At 39.5% G+C, this 19,501-nt stretch overlaps 1 pseudogene; it reads right to left on the bottom strand.

Annotated features, from left to right (window-relative positions):
- Positions 1-17,022: 17,022 nt before the first annotated feature.
- LOC141498471 (ATPase family AAA domain-containing protein 3-like) lies at positions 17,023-18,809 on the bottom strand (annotated as a pseudogene).
- Between the last annotated feature and the right edge of the window lie 692 nt (positions 18,810-19,501).

Raw genomic sequence — 19,501 nt, 5'->3', positions numbered from 1 at the left:
TAGTTTTGGTAGAATTGTCATTTTTATTATATTAGCTCTACCTATCCATGAGCAGTTGATATTTGCCCAGTTATTTAAATCTTATTTAATTTGAGTGAGAAGTGTTTTATAATTGTTTTCAAAAAGTTTCTGAGTCTGTCTTGGCAAATAGACTCACAGGTATTTAATACTGTCTGAGCTTACTTTGATGGGATTTCTCTTTCTCGCTCTACCTGCTGTATCTTCCTAGTTGTATATAGAAAAGTTGAGGATTCATGAGGGTTTATTTTATATCCTGCGGCTTTGCTAACATTGCTAATTGTTTCCAGTAGTTTTTTGGATGATTACTTGGGATTCTCTAGCTAGACCATCATGTCATCTGCAAAGATTGAGAGTTTTGTCTCTTTCTTCCCAAATCTAATTCCTTCAATTTTTTATTCTTCTCTAATTGTTTATGCTAACATTTCTAATATAATATTGAATAGTAGTGGTGATAATGGGCACCCTTGTTTCACCCCTGATCTTATTTGGAATGCCTCTAGCCTCTCCCCATTGAATATAATACTTGTTGATGGTTTCAGATAGATACTGCTAATTATTCTAAGGAAGAGTCCATTTATTCCTAGACTCTAGAGTGTTTTTAGTAGGAATGGGTGCTGTCAAAAGTTTTTTCGGCATCTATTGATATGATCATAAAATTTCTGATAAGTTTGTTGTTGATATAATTGATTATGCTAACAGTTTTCCTAATATGGAACCAACCCTGCATTCCTAGAATAAATCTTACTTGGTCATAACATATTATCCCTGTGATAACTGGTTGTAATCATTTTGCTAAGATTTTATTGAAGATTTTTGCATCTATATTCATCAGTGAGATAGGTCTATAATTTTCTTTCTCTGTTTTAACTCTTCCTGGTTTAGGTAGCAGCACCATATTGGTGTCATAGAAAGAGTCAGGCAGAGTTACGTCTTCCCCTATTTTTCCAAAGAGTTTATATAGAATTGGAACCAATTGTTCCTTAAATGTTTGGTAGAATTCACTTGTGAATCCATTCAGCCCTGGATATTTTTTCTTAGGGAGTTTAGTAATGGCTTGTTGAATTTCTTTTTATGAGATAGGGTCGTTTAGGTATTTAATCTCTTCTTCCTTTAACCTGGGCAACTTATATTTTTGTAAACATTCATCCCATTCACTTAGATTATCAAATTTATTGGCTTAGAGTTGGGCAAAATAATTTCAAATTATTACTTTAATTTCCTCCTCATTGGTAGTGAGTTCACCTTTTTCATTTATGATACTAGCAATTTGGTTTTCTTATTTCTTTTTCATAATAAAATTGACCAGAGGTTTATCAATTTTATTGGTTTTTATCATAAAACCAACTTTTGGTTTTAATAATTAATTCAATAGTTTTGCTTTCAATTTTATTAATTTCACCTTTAATTTTTAGAATTTCTAATTTGGTATTTAATTGGAGATTTTTAATTTGTTTTTTCGCTATTTTTTTAGTTGCATATTTAGTTCATTGATGTCCTCTTTCTCTAATTTATTCATGTAAGCATTTAAAGATATAATATATATCCCCTGACAGCCACTTTGAGTGAATCCCATAGGTTTTGGTATGTTATTTCTTTATTGTCATTATATAGGATAAAATGATCACTGGCCCTTGATTGAGGAGTACATGAATTCAATTCTGACCTCAAAAACTTAATAATTGCCTAGCTGTGTAACCTTGGGCAAGTCTCTACATGATTGCCTTGAATAAATTTTGGGGCAACTAGGTGGCACAGAGGATAGAGCCCTGACTCTGATTTCAACAGGCACTTAGTTCAAATCTGCCCTCTGACACTTAAAATTGTCTAGCTATAGGAACTTGGCAAGTCTGTTACCCTCATTGACTCGAATAATTTGTGGGACTTCTTGCTGGTACATAGGATAGAGCACTGAGCCTTGAGTCAGGAAGTCCTGAGTTCAAAACCGACCTCAGACATTAATAATTGCCCAGCTGTGTGGCAATGGAAGGCTATTAACCTCATTGAATGAATAATTTTGGGGGTAGCTTCTTGGCACATAGAATAGAGCACTGGTCCTGGATTCAGGAGGACCTGAATTCAAATCCGACCTCAAAAAACTTAATAATTGCCTATCTGTGTGACCTTGGGCAAGTCTCAACCTCGGTACCTTGAATAACTTTTGGGGCAACTAGGTGACACAGATGATAGAACTCTGGCCCTGGAATCAGGAGACCGTGAGTTCCAATGTGCCCTTGAACACTTAAAATTGCTGAGCTGTAGGAACTTGGCACGTCTCTTACCCTCATTGACTTTAATAATTTATGGGATGTCTAGCTGGCATGTAGGATAGAGCGCTAGCCCTGGAGTCAGGAGGGCCTGAGATCAAATCTGACCTCAGACCCTTAAGAATTGCACATCTTTGTGGCCTTGGAAAGGCTCTTAAGCTCATTGAATGAATAGTTTTGGGGGTAGCATCTTGGCACATAGGATAGAGCACTGGCCTTGGACTCAGGAGACCCTGAGTTCAAATTGGACCTCAGACACTTAACAATTGCCTAGCTTTGTGGCCTTGGGCAAGTCTCGTAACCTCATTTCCTTGAATAATTTTGCATCTGCTAGGTTGCACAGTAGATAGAACACCACTCCTTGAGTCAGGAGGACCTGAGTTCAAATCCATCCACAGATACTTAATAATTGCCTAGCTGTGTGACATTGGGCATGTCTCAACCACATTGCCTTGAATAAATTTTGTATTGGCGAAGTGGCGCAGTGGACAGAGCATCAGTCCTAGAGTCAGGAGGACCTGTGTTCAAATTCATCCTCAGACAGTTAATAATGGCCTAGCTGTGTGACCTTGGGCAAGTCACTTAATCTCACTGTGTTTTGTTTTGCTTTTAGTTTTTGCAAGGCAGTGGGGTTAAAGTAGTTTGCCCAAGGCCACACAGCTAGGTAATTATTTTTTTTTACAAGACAATGGGGGTTAAGTGGCTAGTGGCTTGCTCAAGGATACACAGCTAGGTAATTATTAAGTGTTCCTTGCTCTATCCACTGCAACACCTAACTGCCCCCTCCCATTGTGTTTTCACAAAACAAAAAACTTAAAAAAAAAGAGTGAACATAGCAAAAATGTAAGCCTGTACACACACACACACACACACACACACACACACACACACACAAATATGAAAAGACAGAATTTGAAATTCCATTTAAAAGAACTGAGTATGAATGTAGGAGTACTCTTAGGCTCATATTTATGAGGAAATAGGATTAATAAAAATATAAATGATTTTATAGAAAGTTTAAATTAGTACATGTAGACACATATATGTCTAAAGTTTCCTATGCAGATTTTTAAAGAGTCTTTCTTCATTCATAAAGAGGCATGGAGAAGGAATGGAGAACTCCTCACTTATGTGCTGAATCTATCAGAAAAATATTTGTGCCTTCCTGGATAGGAATACACAAAACTCAGTGGTTTTGCAGAGGGTGACATAGGGAGGTCTGGGCACAGAGCAGGGGCTCGATGAATATCATCAGTTCAGTCCCTGGAGTCCTCTGCCTGTGTACCTCATTACCAGAACAACCACAGTCAGGAAAGTCCATTGGGAGCTTAAGTCATTTGTAATAGCAGTGAGGGAGGGAAACTGAGGCAGAGAAGTTCTTTTAGAGAACAGAAAGTGAGCAGAAGCAAGGGTGGAGGAGAGAAAAATGTGTGTGAGAGGGAATGATACTCATTATAAGGTAACAAGTGAGTGGGATGTCTGTTGAGGAGCTGTGGAGGGGCTGGGCAGAAAGAACCACAGACACACCTATGATCATATACAATAATACTTATGTACTTCCTGGACAATTAGTTCATAAAATATTCTTAATAATTTTTCATTAGTAATCTTGGTGAGGACACAAAGGAGACATGAAAAAATACTAATTTAACTTAGAAAATGAAGCAGATGTGCAGACAAAGGCAGAAAAGACTGAGAACCTCACCTTTTAAGGAAAATCTCATGGATAAGGATGTGGAAAGATCTGGATACATCTCATAAGAGGTGAGCATTATGATCTTTCTTGTGTATTTTGATACCTAAGAAGAATCATTTCTTCTCTCACTATATTCATCCATCTGAATATTGATATGTTCTTTTTATATATTCCTATTTACTAATACTTTATTTCCTGGCATTTCATATTTAAGCACAAATATACATATATATTTATATATATTATATTATATATACACACTTTTGATATTTATAAATAGATGTAAGTTTGCCAAAAATTTCCCTAGTGACCACACACATCCACATAAAAACATATATAAGCAATCTGTATTTTATATGTATAAAACAGTATATGGTCTTTTTGACTCATATATGATGACTCATGTATTACCTCTATATGTTAATATTTATGACAACTTTCATGATCTTTCTATATTGCTATGTGAGTAAATCCTTTACCAGCATTCATTCAGTTTCTATTTGTATACAACCTGGTACCCAAATGTCTTCCTGTATTTTCTAGTAGGGAGAAAAACAATAGAATAATATCCGGTATAGGGAGGGTATGAAAGAATACTTACCAGTGAATGGAGAGAGAACATAAACTTATACATGAGCTTATATATGCTTCAGTACATGAAAATAGAATGCAAGTGTGAATACTCAGATCCATAGGAATAGAGAGAATAGTTGTCAGTATTTAAGAGAAGAGACTACAAATCATATAAATGGATTGATAGAATGAATATATGAGTACATACTTATGGGAATAAAAAAAAACCTGAGAACACAAGCATCTATGTATCTATATGTAGGTACTATGAAGAGATGCTTCTGTTCTGTCTTCTTAGGTATGAGTTGTCTTATGTTATATAATCATTAACACAAATATGAGTTATATATACTTTAGCAACTGTAGTGTATGAGTACTTATAAATATAGAGAATATATATATATATATATATATATATATATATATATAAATGAATTTTAGGAGTTCTTTGCTCTGTATTGAATTATACAATCAAATGAATATTTCACATGAGGAAGATAAAGGATGGGAGTACTTCTCCCTTACATGAATGTACAGAGGAAATATTTGAGCCCTCCTAGATAAGAATACACAAAGTCAGTGGTTTTGAAGGGGGAGAGTGGGATGTCTGCACAGGCAGCAGGATGTCTCTGGGCATCAGCCCCAGTAACTGAGGTCCTCTCATTCCCTGTCCCCTCCCTGAATGGTCACAGACAAGAAACACCACTGGAAATAGAGGCACTTGTAGAAGCAGTGGGGGGAAGAGATAAGAGCCTGAGCAGACAAGGAGATAGAGGTAGGTATGCTGCCGAAAGGGAGACAAATGAATGGGATGTCTAGTGGGGACCAGAGGAGGGAAAGTTGTGGTTGGCAAGAGGAAGACTCCTGCCTCCTCAATGTACCCACTGATGTCACTAGCCATCTTTGCACAGCCAGAATTGGGGGCTTGGAGACTGACATGGGCAGAGGGGTTTAATTTGCCCAGATTAATCTCTGCTTGGCTGGTGGCTCCCTGAGGACTCCCACGGTTATGAGGTGATATCACAGAGACAGGAGATGGCAGAGGACCAGTCCAAAGCCCACCTGAATCTCAGGCTCTTGAGAATGGGAGATAAGGGGACAGGATACACAAGCTACACAGGATACACAGGACTTCTATCAAATGATCCCCTCCTGGTTGTGTATTATTCCTATATATTATTTAGCATTTTGACCACTTATATAATCTTTCATTATTGCTATGTGCATGCTTCCTTTAACAGTGTTCATTCAGTTCCTATTTGTATATATCCTGGCACCCTTATTGTCTGTCTGTATCCCTATATAGGAATAAAGACATACATCCTACATCCTGTGTATAGACACAAAAATTTTCATTTGTTTTCTGACAGGGACAGAAGAAATAGAATAGTATCAAGCATAGAGAGGGTATGAGAAAATTGTTATCAGTAAATGGAGACAGACAGACAGACAGAGAGAGAGACAGAGAGAGAGAGAGAGAGAGAGAGAGAGAGAATATAAGCTTATATATGAGAATGTTTGAGTACTCAGATACATAAGAATTGAGAGAATAGTTATTTGTATTTGAAAGAAGTGAATACAGATCATGTTAAATGGATTGATAGAAAGAATACATGAGTACATGTACATAGGAATAAAAAAAATCTGAGTACACAAGCATAAATATATTGATATATTTACTACACATCAATGATTCTGATCTCTGTCTTCAACTATATGAGCTGTCCTACATTGTATATTCATTTATGCAAATATAAGTTTTGTACACTTTATAGGCCCGTGACTGTAGTGTATGAGTACTTATAGATGAATGCAGGGAATATATGTAATTGAAATATAAGAATCCTTTACTCTATATTGGATTATATAAAAATAAATATTCCATATACGGAATATTCAGGTTGTAGTATTTCTCCCTTACATGAATTTACAGAGAAATGTTTGAATCCTCTTGGATAAGAAGGTACAAAGTCAATGACTTTGAAGGGGAAGAGAGGAGCATCTACACAGACAGAAGGGGATCTCTAGGCATGAGCCCCATCTCCTGAGATCTTCTCATTCTTATCCCCTTCCAGAATGGTTATAGTCAGGAAACCCCACTGGATATTGAATCACTTGGAGATGCAATGGGAGAGGGGATATGAGCCTGAGCTGGCAAGGGGGTGGAGTTAGGGACTAGAGGGAGACAAGTGGGTGGGATGTTTGGTCCACTGGCACCAGTGGAGGGAGGGCTGTGGTTGGCTAGAGGAAAACTTCTGCTTCCTCAATGTGTCCATTGACATCACTATACATCCGCTACTCAATCAGAATTGGGAACTCTGAGGTAGACATGGGAAGAGGGGTTCACTTTTCACAGACTAATCTTGACTTGGCTTGTGGCTTCCTGAGGATTCCCAAGATTATGAGATGATAGCAGAGAGACAAGAGATACCAGAGGATCAGCCCACAACCCACCTGATACTCAGACTCTTGAAAATGGGAGATAAGGGGACAGGATACACAAGCCCTAGACCACAGAACTTCTGTCTCTATTAGTGAAAAAGTCCCCTCCTAGTCCCTATGAGACATTGGCTTGTAACTCCCCAGGATCTGAGAAATGGAAATCCTTGTAAGAAGGCAAGGGTTGGGGGTACCTCTGCCTCAGGAGACAGAAAAGCAGGTTCTATTCTAGTGTTTTGGTGACAATTAATTCAGAACTTGCCTAGACTTAGCTGGGTTAGTTTCACATGACTATGGGAGTGGAGTGTGAATGGGCTTATAGGATGGAACATTAAAAGATACCTCAGAGCTCATTGGTTCCAGTTTCCTCATTAAGAGTATTACTGAGGTCCAGAGGAGGGCAGGAACATGACTAAGATCTCACAGTGAGATTGGGGAATCACACACTTTGAGCTTGGGGCTGTCTTGCCTTCCAGGCTAGTTCAGTTCCACCTTAGCCTTTCCCTCCTCAGAAAACGAGGTTTTGTGGTCCCGTGGTCCCTGGGAATTCACTCCCCAGAATTTGCCATGCAGGTTCCCCATTGATCTGGGGGTTCTGGAAATCTTTAGTTATGACTGTGTGCTAAAGTAAAAAGTAAACTCAACCCCACTCATCCCCCTCCCAGCATTGGAGCAGTCTGGAATGCACAAGGAGCACAGTAAGCCTGAGGCAATCCCCTGCCTTCCCTAAATAGTTTCCTTCCATTTATGAAGTAAGGAGCATGACCCATCTGCTTCACTCAGAGCCCTCCATGAATATTGTCCATGGACTTGGATGTCTTAACTTAGGCCAGGTCACTGTTTCTTGTCCTTATAGATGCTCTGGTACTGATAGAAAAGATGTGCTTTGTCCATGCCAAATGTGATAGTATTACCAATGACAAGATCAGGAGAGATCCTGGGGTCAGGAACTGCTAGGGGGGAGGAGGGCAGCATGGCAATTGGGCTTTCAATGGTGGGATGGAGGGTGAAGATTATGGACAGAGGAGAGAGTGCAGAAGGGGGCTCTGGGGACAAGTGTGGGAAAGAAAGCAGGAATATACTTGGGTTCACAGCTCAAGTGCCATTTCCCTTCTCACTCTGCACAGCTCAGGGGGACTCTGCTCACCAACTTGTAGAAAACAGTCTCATGGTCAGTTAATACTATGATTACCTTCCTAGCAGCCTGAACAGGAAGAAGATGGTGCCAGTGGCAGAAGCCAACTCCAGTTGTTTGTCAAAATGAGGCAAGGAAAGAGGAAAACATCTTCACTAGGCCTAGTGACTTAGTTAATCTCTTGTTTAATTTAAGTAAATTTTGAAGTTAAGACAAAAGTAAGGAAAGTACAATAGATAATGATGTGTCCCGAGATTCAAACTCATATATTCTACCTTATGTTTAATGAAAGACTGGAGAATGTACATTGAGGAAAGAACTCTCTTTCTGCTTGTGACTCTCTTTGTCTCAATCAATTTCTCCCTTTGCATCCTTCCTTTATTCATTCCTTCACTCCATTGTTCCTTGTTATCTTCTTTGGTTGCTTGCTTCATTCCTTGCTTCTCTCCCATCCTCTCTGTTCCTTCCCTCATTTCCTTTAGGGGGAGGATAGAGTTGAGAATAATGATCATAGAGATGGTCTTTAAATTCATGGGAACTAATGAGATACCAATGAAGAAGTATTGGGGGAGAAAGGAAGAAAACCTTGGAAGGGAAATTAAGGGACCCCTCCACTTGGAGGATGTAGTCTGGAGGAGGATCCAGCAAAGCAGGCTGAGAAGTCAGATTAGTAGGAGGAAAATTAATTGATGAAAAAGGATGACCTAAAAATCTAGAGAGAAGAGATTATTGAAGAGGTGAGAGTGAGCAACAGGGTCAAAGGCTGCAGAGATCAAAGAAAAGATGAGTGGATTTGGTAATTTAGAGATTATGACTAACATTGGAGAGAGTTGTTTCAGTGGAGTGATGTATTCTGAATATAGACTCTAAGGAGTAAAGAAGATAGTGAGAGGAGAGAAAATGAAGCCACTATAATAGATAACTTTTTCAATTATTTCATTTTCAAAGGGCAGAAGTGATCTAGGACATGATTAAGTGAGTATGGAAAGATCAAGAGAAGATCTGTCTCAGTATAGGGAAGAATTTGTCACTATCAATGTAAAGCCAAGACAATGATAGGAAAAGGACTGCCATCCCTTAGGCACTGGAAGTTGCCAATTCCATGTAGCATTGAAACCTTCCTGGCGCTAATGTAGAGAGGATGTCTAGGGAACATGAACCTCTTCTTATGAATCTCTATTTTTGAAATATTCTAGAGGCTTCCGGCCAAGATGGCGAAGAGAAGACAGGCACAGTTCTAAAACCTCCTGATCTCTTCCCCATCTATCACATGAAACAAACCTCTTAAAAGAAATCCAACCCACAAAACCCAGAAAGAAAAGCCAGGAAAAAGAACATATACTTCAGGGTTTGTCTCCTGCAGCAGCTTTGGCCGAATTCGGGCAGGTGAGTCTGGGATCAGAGGGAGGATCAGCCCCAATCAGTGAGATTAGCAGCTGAATCGGAGCCCGGAGACTGAGGGCCGGAGAGCCTGAACTTCTAGATCAGTGTTGGGGTTAGACAGCAGAGGCTTGAGTCAACTAGGGAGCAGAGGCACTGGTATTGGCACTGTCCCCCCCCCCCCCCGGGGAGCTTGCCAACAGGGCTGGGGGGAGAGTTCTGGAGCAGGAGAGCTGCAGACACCATCTGGGCTCCTCTGGTCTGAGGAACTCAAGAGTCCCATTATAACTCAGACCTCCTCCCAAACAAACAAATGCAAACTACTTCTGCCTCAGGCCCAGGTGTGTGAGCAGAAGAACCAGCCCAGCTGAGGAATGACCTCAGGCCAGGGTAAAGCCCACCATTGATTGAAGGCAAAATAATTCAATAGCTCTAACTCCTCCCTTCAAGCAAAGGGAGAAGGCCTCAACCAAGGTCACAGACACTCCAGAGAAAGCAACCAACACCTCCTACTGGCCAGCCAGAGAAACTGCACTCAGTAAGTAAAGCCTTTGGTGATCCCAAGCCTCTGCAAACCAGTCCCTCCCCAACTAAGGTCTTAGCAAAATGAAGAAGGGTCAGCAGAAAGGTGGATGCATAGAAAAATTCTTGGAAGGGAAAGGCCCTAACTCAGAGAGACCTGGAACCTCTGAGGAGAATATGATCTGGTATTCAGCACAAAAAGAATTTGAAGAAATAAGGAAGGAGCTTAAAAATTTGGGAGAGACAATTAATACCTTGCAACAAGAAAACAAAACCTTAGAAAGTACAATTGGACAAATGCAAAAGGAGAATAAATCTCGCAGATCATCAATTGGACAAATACAAAATGAGAATAAATCTCTCACATCATCAATTGGACAAATACAAAATGAGAATAATTCTCTCAAAACCTCAATTGGTCAAATGGAAAGCCCTTTCAAAAGTAGAATTGACCAATTGGAAAAGGAGTTGCAAAAGGTTAATGAAGAAAGCTCCTCCCCTAAAAAAAGAATGGAGCCTAAAGAAACTAATGAGACAGCAAGAGTCAGTTAGACAAAATCAAAAAATAGAAAAAATAGAAGAAAATGTAAACTACCTCATCAACAAAACCACTGAACTCGAGAATAGATCGAGGAGGGGCAACCTGAAAATTATAGGACTTCCCGAAAACATTTATGAGAAAAAAAGCCTGGACTTAATATTACAGGATCTAGTGATGGAAAACTGCCCTGATATCATGGAATTGGAGGTCAAAGTAGTTATTGAAAGAGTACATCGATCCCCACCAGAAAAAAATCCTAAAATGAAAACACCAAGGAATGTTGTGTCCAAACTCCAGAACTGTCAGATAAAAGAGAAAATCCTGCAAGCAGACAGAAAGAAACAAGTTAAATATGAAGGAACCACAGGACTTGGCTGCATCAACATTAAGGGATCGAAGGGCCTGGAACGAGATATTTCGAAGAGCAAGGGAGATTGGAATGCAGCCAAGAATGCACTATCCCACAAAGCTGAGCCTTCTCTTCCAGGGAAAAAGATGGACATTTAATGAAATGGAAGAATTCCAAAAAGTTCTGATGAAAAGACCAGAGCTAAACAGAAAATTTGGACATCAAACAGGAGGTTCAAGAGACACATGAAAAGGTAAAAAAAGGGGGGGGGGCATAAAAGGAAAAAAACATGCTATACAGTAAGTTGAAACTGGCTATAGCCCAGCATGGTGGAAAAAAGATTCTCATAAATCTTGAGAATTGTAACTCTAACAGAGAGAATATACCTAGCCAGAAATGATGGACATTCATGACCTAACCATCAGACTGCTATCTAATGGGATGTAAGTGGCTTTAACTCCACTTTGGAGAAAGACTCTAATAACTCTCAGGAATTTTGACTCTATTCGATAGAATATACTGAATTAGAAGGGACAGACACTCAGCATTTTCTATGACTTAGATAGAATGATCTAAAAAACACTACCTCCTTAAAAAGGGGGACAGGAAAGAGACTGGAGGAGGGATGGGATTGAATGGGGTAAATCTCATTACGCTAAAAGGTACAAAAAACCTATGGTAATAGAGGGGAAGAAGGGAGCAGATGAGAAACACCTGAATCTTCTTCTCAACAGACTTTGCTTAAAGTCAACCTACACATACTCAGTTAACTTATAAAACATCCAACCTTTCATGTATTAAAAGGGGAAAAGGGGAGTTAGAGATGGAGAAAGGGAAGGGGAGAGGGGGAAAAGGGAGAAATAGCAAAGGGAAAAATGAAAGTGGAAAGCAAGTGGAGGGGGTGATATAGAAGGGCAAACACACTGAAGGGGGTGGTATTCAGAAACAAAATACTGGGGAATATGGATAAGGGGGGAAGGGAAAAATACAAACAGAGGGAAGATAGCGCTGAGGGCAATAAAGAAGTAGTAATCATAACCTTGAATGTGAATGGGATGAACTCTCCCTTAAAAGGTAAGCAAATAGCAGAATAGATTAAAAACCAGAATCCTATAATAGGCTGCTTACAAGAAGCTCATTTGAAGCATGGAGATATAGAGTAAAGGTAAAAGGTTGGAGCAAAATATATTTTGCTTCAGCTGAAGTAAAAAAAGCAGGGGTAGCAATCCTTATCTCAGACAAAGCAGCAGCAAAAATAGATAGTGTTAAAAGAGATAAGGAGAGAAACTTTATCCTCCTAAAAGGTACCATAGACAATAAAATCATTTCAATACTGCATATATATGCACCCAGTGGGACAGCACCCAAATTCTTAAAGGAGAAGCTGAAAGAACTACAGGAAGACATAGACAGCAAAACTCTACTAGTGGGAGACCTCAACCTCCTGCTATCAGTTCCAGATAAATCAAATCATAAAATAAACAAGAAAGAAGTTAAGGAGGTAAATAATTTGTTAGAAAAATTAGATATGCTAGACTTATGGAGGAAACTGAACAGGGATAGAAAGGAATATACCTTTTTCTATGCAGTACATGGAACTTATACAAAAATTGACCATGTACTAGGACATAAAAACCTAATGATCAAATGCAGAAAGTCAGAAATAGTGAACACATCTTTCTCAGATCACAATGCAATAAAAGTCATATGCAATACTGGGCCAAGGAGATATAGACCCAGAACAAATTAGAAACTGAATAACCTCATTTTAAAAAATGAGTGGACCTAAAACAAATTATAGAAAGAATTAATCATTTTATCCTAGATAATGATAATAATGAAACAACATACCAAAAGCTATGGGATTCATTCAAAGCAACTCTCAGGGGATATATTACAGCTCTAAATGCTTACATGAATAAGTTGGAGAAAGAGGTAATCAATGAACTAAACATGCAATTAAAAAAATTAGAGAAAGAACAAATCAAAAATCCCCAATTAAATACAAAATTAGAAATTATAAGAATTAAAGGAAAAATTAATAAAATCAAAAGTAAAAAAAAACCTATTGAATTAATGAATAAAACCAAAACTTGGTATTATGAACAAAACAATAAAATTGATAAACCTCTGGTGAATTTTATTATAAAAAAGAAAGAAGAAAACCAAATTGCTAGTATCATAAATGAAAAAATGTGAACTCACCACCAATGAGGAAATTAAAGTAATAATTCAAAATTAATTTGACCAACTCTATTCCAATAAATTTTATAATCTAAGTGAAATGGATGAATATTTACAAAAATATAAGTTGCCCAGGTTAAATGAAGTAAAGATTAAATACCTAAATGATGCTATCTCAGAAAAAGAAATTCAACAAGCCATAATTGAACTTCCTAAAATAAACTCCAGGGCCTGATGGATTCACAAGTGAATTCTACCAAACATTTAAAGAACACTTGGTTCCAATTCTATATACACTCTTTGGAAAAATAGGGAAAGATGGAACTCTGCCTAACTCTTTCTATGAAACCAATATGGTGCTGATACCCAAACCAGGAAGAGTTAAAACAGAGAAAGAAAATTATAGACCTATTTCCCTGATGAATATAGATGTAAAAATCTTAAATAAAATCTTAACAAAAGGATTGCAACAAGTTAGCACTACAATAATACATTATGATCAAGTAGTATTTATTCTAGGAATGCAGGGTTGGTTCAATATTAGGAAAACTGTTAGTATACTCAATTATATCAACAACAAATCTACCAGAAATCATATGATCATATCAATAGATGCTGAAAAAGCTTTTGACAAAATTCAGCATCTATTCCTATTAAAAACAGTATAGAGTGTAGGAATAAATGGACTGTTCATTAAAATAATTAGCAGTATCTATCTGAAACCATCAACAAGCATTATACTCAATGGGGAGAGGCTATAGGCATTCCAAATAAGATCAGGGGTGAAACAAGGGTGCCCATTATCACCACTACTATTCAATATTATATTAGAAATGCTTAGCATCAGCAATTAGAGAAGAAAAAGAAATTGAAGGAATTAGAATTGGGAAGGAAGACACAAAACTCTCACTCTTTGCAGATGACATGATGGTCTACCTAGAGAATCCCAAGAAATCATCCAAAAAACTACTGGAAATAATTAGCAATTTTAGCAAAGTCGCAGGTTATAAAATAAAGCCTCACAAATCCTCAACTTTTCTATATATGTCTAGCAAGAAATAGCAGGAAGAGCTAGAAAGAAAAATCCCACTCAAAGTAAACTCAGACAATATAAAATATTTGGGAGTCTATTTGCCAAGACAGACTCAGAAAGTTTTTGAAAACAATTATAAAACACTTCTCACACAAATTAAATCAGATTTAAATAACTGGGCAAATATCAACTGCTCATGGATAGGTCTAGCTAACATAATAAAAATGACAATTCTACCAAAACTAAACTGTCTTTTTAGTGCCCTACCAATCAAAATTCCAAAAAATTACTTTAATGAGTTAGAAAAATTGTAAGTAAATTCATATGGAGAAATAAAAAGTCAAGAATTTCCAGGAGCTTAATGAAAAAAAAAGTGCAAAAGAAGGTGGCTTAGCCCAACCTGATCTAAAATTATATTATAAAGCATCAGTCCTTGAAACTGTTTAGTATTGGCTAAGAAATTGAGTGGTGGAACTGTGGAATAGACTAGGTGTAAAAGCAGGAGATGATTATAGTAGTCTGCTGTTTGAGAAACACAAAGAGTTCAGCCATTGTGATAAAAACTCCCTCTTTGATAAAAACTGCTGGGATAATTGGAAGTTAGTATGGAAGAAACTTAGATTAGACCAACACCTCACACCCTTTACCAAGATAAGATCCAAATGGTTACAGGACTTAGACATAAAAAACAATACTATAAGCAAATTAGAAGATCAAGGACTAGCTTACCTGTCAGATCTATGGAAAGGGGAGCAGTTTATAACTAAGGAAGAGTTGGAGAACATCACCAAAAACCAATTAGATGTTTTCGATTACATTAAATTAAAAAGCTTTTGCACAGATAAAACCAATGTAACCAACATCAAAAGAAATGTAGTAAATTGGGAAACTATCTTCACAACTAATGATTCTGACAAAGGACTCATTTCTAAAATATACAGAGGACTGTGTCATTTTTATTTTAAAAAAAAGCCATTCCTCAATTGACAAATGGGCAAAGGATATGCAAAGGCAATTTACAGATGATGAGATCAAAACAATTCATAGCCATATGAAAAAAGTGCTCTAAATCATTAATTATTAGAGAAATGCAAATTAAAGCTTCTCTGAGGTACCACCTCACACCTCTCAGACTGGCCAATATGACCAGAAAGAATAATGGTCATTGTTGGAAGGGATGTGGGAAATCTGGGACACTATTACACTGTTGGTGGAGCTGTGAACTCATCCAACCCTTCTGTAGAGCTCTTTGGAACTATGCCCAAATGAAAACAAAAATGTGCATACCCTTTGACCCAGCAATACCACTACTGGTTCTATACCCTTAAGAGATGATGAAAAAGGGTAAAAACTTTACTTGTACAAAAATATTTATAGCAGCCCTGTTTATGGTGGCAAAGACGGGATTTCAGGGAAACCTGGAGTGATTTGCATGCACTGATGCTGAGTGAGATGAGCAGAACCAGAAAAACTGTATACCCTAACAGCAACATGGCAGTGATGTTCAACCTTGAAGGACTTGGTCATTCCACCAGTGCAACAATCGGTAACAATACTGGGCTGTCTGCAAAGGAGAGTGCCATCTGTATCCAGATAAGGAGCTGTGGAGTTTGAACAAAGTGCAAGGACTATTCCCTTTAATTTAGAAAAAAACAGATATCTTATTGTCTGATCTTGTTACCTCTTAGACTTCTCTTCTCTTCTTTAAGGATATGATTTCTCTCTCATCACACCCAATTTGGATCAAGGTACAACATGGAAACAAAGTAAAGACTAACAGATTGCATTCCGTGGGGGGTGGGGGGAGGGAATTAAGATTGGGGGTTAAATTGTAAAACAAATAATTTCTTTAATAAAAATTAATTTAAAAAATATGCTAGAATGCAGACCTTACTCCCCTTCTATTCTGGATCACTGTAATTTTCTGTATTATTCTCTTGGTTCAGTTAATAAGGACTGGTTAGATTTGAGGATTGAGGATGTAATGGAGAGATCAATGGTGTATTGATAGACAGGGTTTTAGTGTTGAGGAAGAAGGTGCAGATTGTCCACATAACAGAGGGGGAGTTTTTCAGGTGTGAATAGTGATTCATGTGGGATAAGGAAGGGGATGTGTGGAATCACAGTTAGAAAGAAAGCCAAAAAACTCCTTGACCAGAGGTCATGTGTTCTTTCCTTTCTCATCCTGGTCAGGTCAGTGGACTTCTGTCTACCTGAGAAAAAGGCTGTGCAGATCAGCCTCATGGACATCTAACTATGAAATAGTCTTTCTACTACAAACTTCCTGAAGAGGCCAGAAGCAGGAGTCAAATCCAGTGAGCCCAAAATTATAGGAGACCAGCTTCACAAGAGAGGTATAACCCTTCCTCAGTGGGTCAAAACTGATTAGACCAAGTAATGCAGTTAATTGAAATTTAGTAGAAGGTACACACAGAAAGATGTGGCCTCCCTTAAAACACACTCTAGACTGGTTGATTCCAATGTGCTAGCAATAGTGGCACAGGGGCTGGGATAGATGTAAGGACAGGAAAACACATACAGACTCACAGATACAACCACACTACTGCTCTTACACACTCCCACACTTGTACACCCTAGGCTCCTAGTTGATTGAAGTCCTGGGGTATAGGTTCTTTAAGCTCTAAAATTCACAATAGTTTGTTCCCCTTTAAGCAATGAAAGCTATTCTGTGTATTTTTTTTTGTGTGTGTGTGAGTAGTAGATCCTTTAATGTGGCTCCTGCCGGGGTGAGTTCTTGGGAGTATTTTAAAAAAGCCTCCAAGGACAGGAGGAGCAGGAAGGCAGGCTTGGCCCCAGGCCCAGCTCTGGCTTCCACACATTATTCTAAAGCCCCTTCCTTCCCCACGTCCTGGGGGCTGCCACCCTCACACCAGGTTCTCCTTGACGAGAGGCAGAGACTGGCTCTTGCTCCCCTCCATGCCCTCCATTTTCAGCCACTCCATCTTCTGCTGATGCTGTTGGATGGCATCCTTCATGCGGGCATCCATCATGGCTTCTGTGAGGATGCCGTCTTCTGAGGTGTAGGCTAAGGCCTGCCAGGCAATGGCGAGCTGTGAGATCTCCCGCCCAGACATGCCTTCAGTCAGCCTGGTGATTTCTGAGCATTTTTTCCCTTAGTCAAACTGGGCCAGCTTCAGGTGCTGCTTTCCTTCTGTGGCTGGCTTCAGAACGCACTTGTCAAAGTACATCCTCACCAACCGCTCCCATTCTTGAAGCTGAGGCAAGTCAAAATTGACCATTTCATCTATTCGGTCATTGATGGTCCAGTCAAATTGCTCAGGTTGGTTACTTGCCAAGACCAGCATAAACTTGTTGCTTTGCTGGCCTGTCCGATGAAGGAATGCATTCAGTGTTGCCCTGAGATCTTCACTGATCTTCTCTGTGGCTCATTTTCTCAGGAAGGCATCAGCTTCATCAACAAATAACAAGAGGCCTCTGCAGCTGGTATTGGCCCAGTCAAAGACCTTGTGCATGGCAGTCACCCCTTCTCGCCCCATGGGGGCGACATCTCCACCAGTCATGATGGCATAGTCCATACCCGAATGCATGTCTAACTTCTTGGCAAAAAGTGTTTTCCCTGTGCCAGGTGGTCCATACATGAGGATATTCCTGTACAAGTTTTTTGTTTTTTTGGTGTTCCTTGTTGCTATGGCGATGTCCCTGACCCGTTCCTCCAGTTTTGGACTGAGAACAACTCCTTCCAGAGCATCCTGAGGTTTACTTGCCAGGTGCCTGCCAACCCTGATTGGATGCTTCAGGGCCTCCAACGCCGTAATTCAGGAGGTTTCTCTCACCAAGGAGGGCTTTCCAAGGCGGGCTTCAATGTAGCACCCAGCAACCATTGTAGCATTCTTAGCTGTGTAAACACCAACAGCAAGAAGTGTCAATCCAGCCACCGTAGCTGTAACTTTGTCCCAGTCTGTTACAAAGGCCCGAAATCCTTCACCAAACAGAGTACCATCTGTCTTGAGGGATTCCAGAATGGTCTGGTGGTGCTCAGCAGCTTTTAAGCGGATCTGCTCCCTGATGATATCTGCATTCTCTCTCTTGGCTCTGGCACGTGCACGGGTTTCTGCTTCTATGCTCAGCATCTCATTCTTATGCCACAGTTCCATTTCCCTTTCCACAGTTGCTCTCCTGATCGCCTCCTGCTTCTGCACAGACTCCTCCTGCTTCCTCAAGTTTTCTTCATTGAGAAGTTGCTGCTGTCTGAGCTGGTCATCATAGCGCTGTCGAGCCAACTTGTCTTGATACTGAGCTCTTGCCTGATGCTGCCTCGTTTCTTCACTCAGGGTCTTCCTTTTCTCTTCTGCTTGTATCCGAATTTGCTCATTCTTCAACTGCTCCACAGCAGCTTCGTATTCTTTAGCCTTCGACTGCTGCTCCAGCTGCAAAGTCTGCTCCTGCATCTGGGCAAGGCCCAGTGCCTCTTTGGCATGGCGCGAGTGCTCGAGCTTGTGCGCCGCCTTGGCTGCCCGCTCCAGGCCAGTGGTGTCAAAGTTGCTCCCTTTGTCCTTGGGCACCGGCCGGTCCCCGCCTCCCCCCGGACAGTCTGTGCCGCAGCCATCCCCTCCCGCCTCGGACGGCAGGGGTAGCACGGCCTCGCACCCTTGCTCGTGGGGCCTTTGTTGATGCCAAAGAGCCACGACATGGCAGGGAGGCCCCAAGCCCCCACCCGAGGCCGCCGAGCCAAGGAGCCTCCCCACGAGGCGCGAGCCTTCACACCTTCTTTGTATTTTCTATAAAAAGTTTCTAGTAGTCAAGTTCATGATTTGAGTTCACAGCAAAAAGTTTGTATCAGTGAAAGCCATAATGATAATGATGATAATAAAAATAATAATGAGTCCCTCCCACTAAATGAATACAGTAAACTAAGATGGATGTAAGCTGAAAGAAGCATATTGACCAGAACATGAGCAGTCCAAAGCCTTGCATGCCTGGGATTCCAGCCAATAGAGATGATATGGTCCCCAGGTATTTGGGATCCTAAATGAGCACTATCTTGTGAAAAACTAAAAATATTAAACAATATGCAGTAATATACTTTGCAGATCCTTCTTTCTTTGTCAATTTTCTATAAATACCATTGGCATTGTAGGATACTCTTTGAGCGGTTCCATGATTATCATCTTTTGCCTGCCCCAGACTCTTAGTGTGAGTATTCTACTTTGATTACTTAACTACTTATATAATCAATCTGAAGCTGCTGGCCGATTTCTTAGATAGATAGATAGATATAGACATAGACATAGACATAGACATAGACATAGACATAGACATAGACATAGACATAGACATAGACATAGACATAGATATAAATATTAAACTCAATTCTTTATTAGT

Source organism: Macrotis lagotis, chromosome X, assembly GCF_037893015.1.
Source record: "Macrotis lagotis isolate mMagLag1 chromosome X, bilby.v1.9.chrom.fasta, whole genome shotgun sequence".
NCBI classification, from domain to species: domain Eukaryota; kingdom Metazoa; phylum Chordata; class Mammalia; order Peramelemorphia; family Peramelidae; genus Macrotis; species Macrotis lagotis.
This window is presented reverse-complemented; position numbering and strand designations above follow the sequence as displayed.